Below are 6000 nucleotides of genomic sequence, written 5' to 3' on the forward strand. Positions count from 1 at the left end.
ACACTAGTTGTAATCTCCACTGAGCTGTAACCAACCTTATGGCTCACCTCCCATTCACCTACACACAATTTAACTTGAATTGGGTTGCTCTTGCAAATATGAGGTCAGGGTTTCAAGCAATTCAGTCTCAATCCTGGGTAAGAATATGCACAACTGAACGGAAAGGTTCTGGGCAATATATGCTATAGCTGGTGTCTCCATTTTGTTATTTAAATAAATATAGCTGCGTCAAAATGTTGGAAAGCATCAATATAACCAAGAAAAACAAACAATAAAGTTTTAGCTGTGGTGTCTTTCTGAAATGGGAAATATCTGCAAACTTGACTCTTATATGGATATGGATGACTTGCAATTGAGTAAGCGAGACAGGAGGAGTAGGCAGGCTCCTGGGGAAGTCCCAGGGGATGACGTGAGAAAAAGAAGAGAAAAGTCTCTGGGGATCATTGCCCATGTTGTGCAGATAAGACTATTTTTTCTGTTTTATCTAAATGCTTGTTTCATCAATAAATTTTAGGTAAGGCAAAAGCAGCAAATTATGGTATGGTTCTGTCCTTCCTGGGTCTGTGAACTCTCTAACGGACATACTCTTGTTTAACAACATACAGAAAATGGTTTAGCTTTGTTCACAGGCAGCATAAGATTTATTGATTGTAACTGAAAGAACATATTAAGATTTAGATTGCACTGGTATCAGGTAGCCAAGTAGCAGGAGCTCTTGTTATTGTAAGTCCAAAGTTCTAAGATATAACACAATTAAGTTTATGACATTATTTTGTGATAATCATTTTATAATTTGAGGCTGACTTAAATATAGACTGAAATTTTATTCTAGAATAACTTTTTCTCAATAATGAATTGAATCCCTGATAAGTGATTTTCTTTGATTTATTTAATGTCTTAGATCTCAGATTCAGCAAGGCATTTAGCAGGACGCAGCTAACTGCTTTGCTGACTCAGACTAACAGAATATAACAGACACAAACACACACAGACACATTGTATGCCACAAGCTGTATACAAATGCCACAAATTGAGATTAAATAAGGGAAGGAAGGTTTAATATTCCTTTCTAAGGTGTTAGTGCTAAAGACTTCCTTGAACTCAGAGGGAAAGAGGCACAGACTAAGTAATATTTTCCTTATGTTTACATGCTCCAGGCTTTGACAGTTATTAGGTGCTTGTGGACTTCAAAAGAAGTAATTAAAAAGCCTAAGTAGCCAGGAGTGCAGAGGATATGAAAATCTGTAATTTTTATGCAGTTTTGTACCTCACTGAAATTCCAGTCCTTTCTTTTTGAGAAAGCTAGGTTTTGTGTCTTATGTTATGGGTAGATACAACATGGTCTCTAAGTGAAGTTCTATCACTTCTTCGATGTCTCTAATTGCTCTGTCACATCAGACGTAGAACCATAGGGTGCTTGTACATGTGACGAAAATTGTCTGGTTTTGTGATTTAATTGTCACGCTGTACACGTCCAGGGATTTTTTATGATTTAGATGTCTGCTATGTTGCAAACTAAACCACATCTGCATGTAGTTTAGTTTGCAATGTAGCTATTTGTAACATTGCAGCCTTTGACAGCTCCCCCTTCCCACCACAGGAGAGGCAGACTGAAAACAGAAGCGGTGAGTCACGGCCCGTGTCTCCCATGTCTGCCCATGTCTCCAGTGGCTGGGGGGTGAGCAGCCCCTAAGCTGCAGAGGGTCCCAGTCCTTCCTTCTGTGGTGGCCCAGGTGGACTGCTAGCAGGCGTGTGCTGCCCCAGCTTGGGCTCAGGGAATAGCTGGATCAGGCTAGGTGCTACCTGTGAGCTGGGGCAGCACCCTCCTGCCTACCTGGGTGGCCCCAGAGGGTGTTGCTGCTGTGGAGGGAAGGTCCAACCCCCCTCCCCCCACCCCCCCCGCAACTCAGGGCCCACCAGCAGCATGCTCCTCCAGTTGCAGAAGAGGTGGGCAGGCTCCGCCCCCCAAAGCTCAGGGGTTGCATGGCACAGTGGCAGCTCACGCAGGCAGGCTTCACTGAGGGGAAAAAACAAACAAACCGTGAGGGACCTGCCCATTTTTGCCCCTCCCACAGAGCCTGTCTGCCTCTCCCACAGCTAGGAGGTGAACTGTTGGTGGGCTCTGAGCTGTGGGGGGCCCCAGACTTTCCCTCCATGGTAACAGCGCCACCCAGGCAACACCTACCTGCTAGCAGGCCACCCAGGCAGCCTCGGGGGTACCACCACTGCGAAGGGAAGCACTGGGACCCCCGCAGGTCAGGGGCTGCTTGGCCTGCTGGCAGCTCATACCCCAGCTGTGGGAGAGGTGGGCAGGCTCTGCAAGGGGAAAAAAAAAAGGATTGGGTCCCTCACCATAACAGTGATGGAAGCCCCTAAATTGAAAGGTGGGTTTTTAATCATCACAGTTAAAAACACACCATTTCAATTTAGGGGACTAAACCCCCATCACGTGTACAAGTGGCCATAGAAAATTAGAGTTGAAAAGGACCTCAGGAAGTCATCTAGTCCGACCCCCTGTTTAAAGCAGGACCATCCCCAACTAGATCAGCCCAGCCAAGCCTTTGTTTAGCTGGGTCTTAAAAACCTCCAAGAATGGAGATTCCACAACCTCTCTGGGCAACCTGTTCCAGTATTTTGCTACCCTCCTTGTGAAAAGTTTTTTCCTAATATCTAACCTAAACTTCCCTTGCTGCAACTTGAAACCATTGCTCCTTTTTCTGTTATCTGCCACCACTGAGAACAGCTTAGCTCCATCCTCTTTGGAACCACCATGCAGGTAGTTGAAGGCAGTTATTAAATCCCCCCTGTTTTTTATTCTGTTTTAGTAAGGTGTTCAACTCTGTTGGACACACTGCTCTCTGGTGCCTTTTTGCAAAGTTTGGCTGCCCAGACAAACCAATTAACCTCATTCACTGCTTTCCATGACAACATGCAGGCCCATGTATCAGTGGGTGCTGACTCATCTGATGCTTTTCATGTAGCCCATGGGGTTAAACAGGACTGTATGCTTGCCCCTACATTATTGACTCTGTTCTTGGCTGGAGTGCCAGTAGTTACCTCACGTACTACCAGTATTGGTGTCACCCTAACAACACAATTTGAAGGGACTTCTAAATCTCTACCAATTCAAGGCCAAAAGCAAATACTAACAAAGTAAAGTAAAAGATCTGCTGCATGCTGACCACTCAGTGTGTCACTCTTTCTGAGAATGACCTGCAACATTTACTGAATTCCTTTGCCCAAACATATTATGCCCAATACCACCAGAAATAAAATTGAATGGCAGCCAATTAAACAACATCAAATCCTTTTGCTACCTAGCTAGCACAGTTCCTGATGAAACCAGCTTTCACAAAGAACTTTCAGCACACTTAAAATCAGCTGTCTCAGTTTCTTGTCACCTGCAAAAAACACTGTGGACAAGATGGGAAGTTGAAGTATCTACAAAATGCCAAGTTTACAGAGCTGTTGTGCTTCCCTGACTTTTATACTTGTTAGAGACCTGTCCCCTTTATCATTGCCATATCAAACAATTAACTGCCTGCAAACAACGCCACCTATGCAGCATAATGGGAATTAAAATCTGTCTGGGAATTACGCAGTCTGACAAAATCATGAACAACAAAGAACTATGACTGGCAGCCATGTCAAGTATGGAAGCTATACTAGCACAGAGGCAAATGATCTGGGTCAGTCATGTCATACGTATGGACAACAATCAACTGCCAGTGAAGTTGAAAAAGGGAATAGGAAGGTTGGCTGTCCCAAACTCCACCTCAAGGCCTGCATTAAGCCTGTCAGGTTGGACTTACTCTCCTGGGAAGATATGGCCCACAATAGACGATCTTGGCACTCTGCTATGAAGGAAGCAGAATGAGCAACAGAACATCATCATGCCATCTTGGCCAACAGTAGGAGGGAACATAGTCACCAACTTGTCCTGGCACATCTGCTGAACCCTACATGTTGAAACTTATTTCCAGTAGCAGGAGCAGTTATACTCAAATATGAGTGACAGTCATTATACTTTATATTATATAGTCTTCTGCAGACTACATAAGCCCAGTTCTCTAAGCCTTTCCACAGAAGTCATGTTCCCTAGCCCCCTCACTATTTTTGTGGCCCTCTGCTGGACTCTCCAATTCGTACATATCCTTTCTGTAGTGGGGGGCCCAAAACTGGACACAGTGCACCAGATATGGCCTCACCAGTGCTGAATAGAGGGAAATAATAACATCCCTCAATCTACCGCCTACGCTCCTACTAATGCAGCCCAGTATGCCATTAGCCTTTTTTGTGACAAGGGCACAAAGTTAGTTCGTATTCAGCTTACTGTCCACTTTAACCCTCAGGTCCTTTTCTGCAGACCTGCTGCTTAGCCAGTCAGTCCCCAGCCTGTACTGGTGCATGGGACTGTTCTGTCCTAAGTGCAGGACTTTGCATAAGTCCTTGTTGAACCTTGTGAGATTGCTTTTGGTCCAATCCTTCAATTTGTTGATGTCTCTCCAAATCCTAGTCCTACCCTCTAGTGTATCTACTACTCTCCCCAGTTTGGTGTCACCTGCAAACTTGCTGAGGGAGCACTCCATCCTATATTCCAGGTCACTGATGAAAATATTGAACAAAGTCAGCTCCAGGACAAACCCCTGGGCCACTCCACTTGATACCAACTGCCAGCTAGACATTGAGCCATTGACTACTATCCTCTGAGCCCAACATTCCAGCCAGTTTTCTATCCACTTTATAGTCCATTCTTCCAACTGATACTTCCTTAGCTTGCTAGTGAGAATATTGTGGAAGACCATATCAAAAACCTTGCTAAAGTCAAGGTATATCACATCCACTGGTCTCCCCACATCCACAGAGCCAGTCATCTCATCACAGAAGGCAATCAGATTTGTCAGGCATGATTTGCCCTTGGTGCATCCATGCTGACTTTTCCTAATCACCACCTTCTCCTCCAAGTGCTTTGAAATGGATTCCTTGAGGACCTGCTCCAGGATTTTTCTGACTGGTCTATGAGGCTATGAGGAAGACTTGTCTATAGTTCTGTGGATCCTCCTTCTTCCCTTTCTTAAAGATGGGCACTATATTTGCTCATTTCCTATTGTCCTGGAACTCTCCTGATTGCCATGAGTTTTCAAAGATGATGGCCAACAGTTCTTTAATCACAATGACCAACTCGCTTAACCCCCTTGGGTGCCTCCACACATGCAGGCATGTGCACTTGCAGCAGCTCAAACAGAAGCGGTGCAAATTTGAGCCAGGGCTTTTTGCCTCAGTGCAGGTGCCTGGACATGCACTTTGGTGTGGGGCAAACTGTGCCACTTGGGGCAAAATAACCCTGCCTGGCTCCTCCTAGATCTGCAGCCAGGGGGAAGTAGGGCCTGTGGCCAGCACCTGCCCCCAGAAGTATAAAAAGCTGCCCTGTCAAGTACCTCAGTGCTACTCACAAACAAGAGCTTCTGGGGCCCAGCCAAATGGTACCTGGGGACACTACTCCTTGTGCCAGCTGGACTGCTGAAACAGCCCTGAGAGTTCCCTGCACCCTCTACCAACTGCAGCAGTCTGGTAGTGGGGGCTGCTGCCTGGCTGTGACCTGCTGCACACCTGCCAGACCCGGATGGAGACTGCAGAGCCAGTAGAGGTGTCTGCCCCTCTGGGCCAGCTGCCAGTGGACTGTGGCTGCAGAGTTCTTCTGTGCGGCACTATGGCCATGTGTGCCCCCTGCCCGGCCATTTGGGCAGCTATCACCCGGAAGATGTTCCGAGTGTGGTGGCCTGCTTTGAACTGTCAAAGCATGTCTCCTGGCCCCAGCTGGCCAGGAGGTCAGCCACAGCCAGATGGTTCCATGGTACCAGCTCTGAGCAGGCAGGGTCCTGCCACTGGCTTCCCTAGCAGGAATTTTGGTGTTCCCTATTGGAAAACTGAAAAATTCCTGATAAAAAAATCCCAAAATTGCTCTGTAAAATACCCTAAATATATATATATATATATATA

General features: G+C 46.0%; 1 protein-coding gene across 1 annotated transcript in view; it reads right to left on the bottom strand.

The window, feature by feature from the left end:
- Positions 1-6000, bottom strand: part of LOC109300344 (connector enhancer of kinase suppressor of ras 2-like) — a 444864-nt gene that overhangs the window by 192776 nt on the left and 246088 nt on the right. The gene's annotated exons all lie outside the window — the stretch shown is intronic.

The sequence above is a fragment of the Gavialis gangeticus genome, unplaced genomic scaffold (genome assembly GCF_001723915.1).
Source record: "Gavialis gangeticus isolate Ggan-Ray unplaced genomic scaffold, GavGan_comp1, whole genome shotgun sequence".
NCBI lineage: Eukaryota > Metazoa > Chordata > Crocodylia > Gavialidae > Gavialis > Gavialis gangeticus.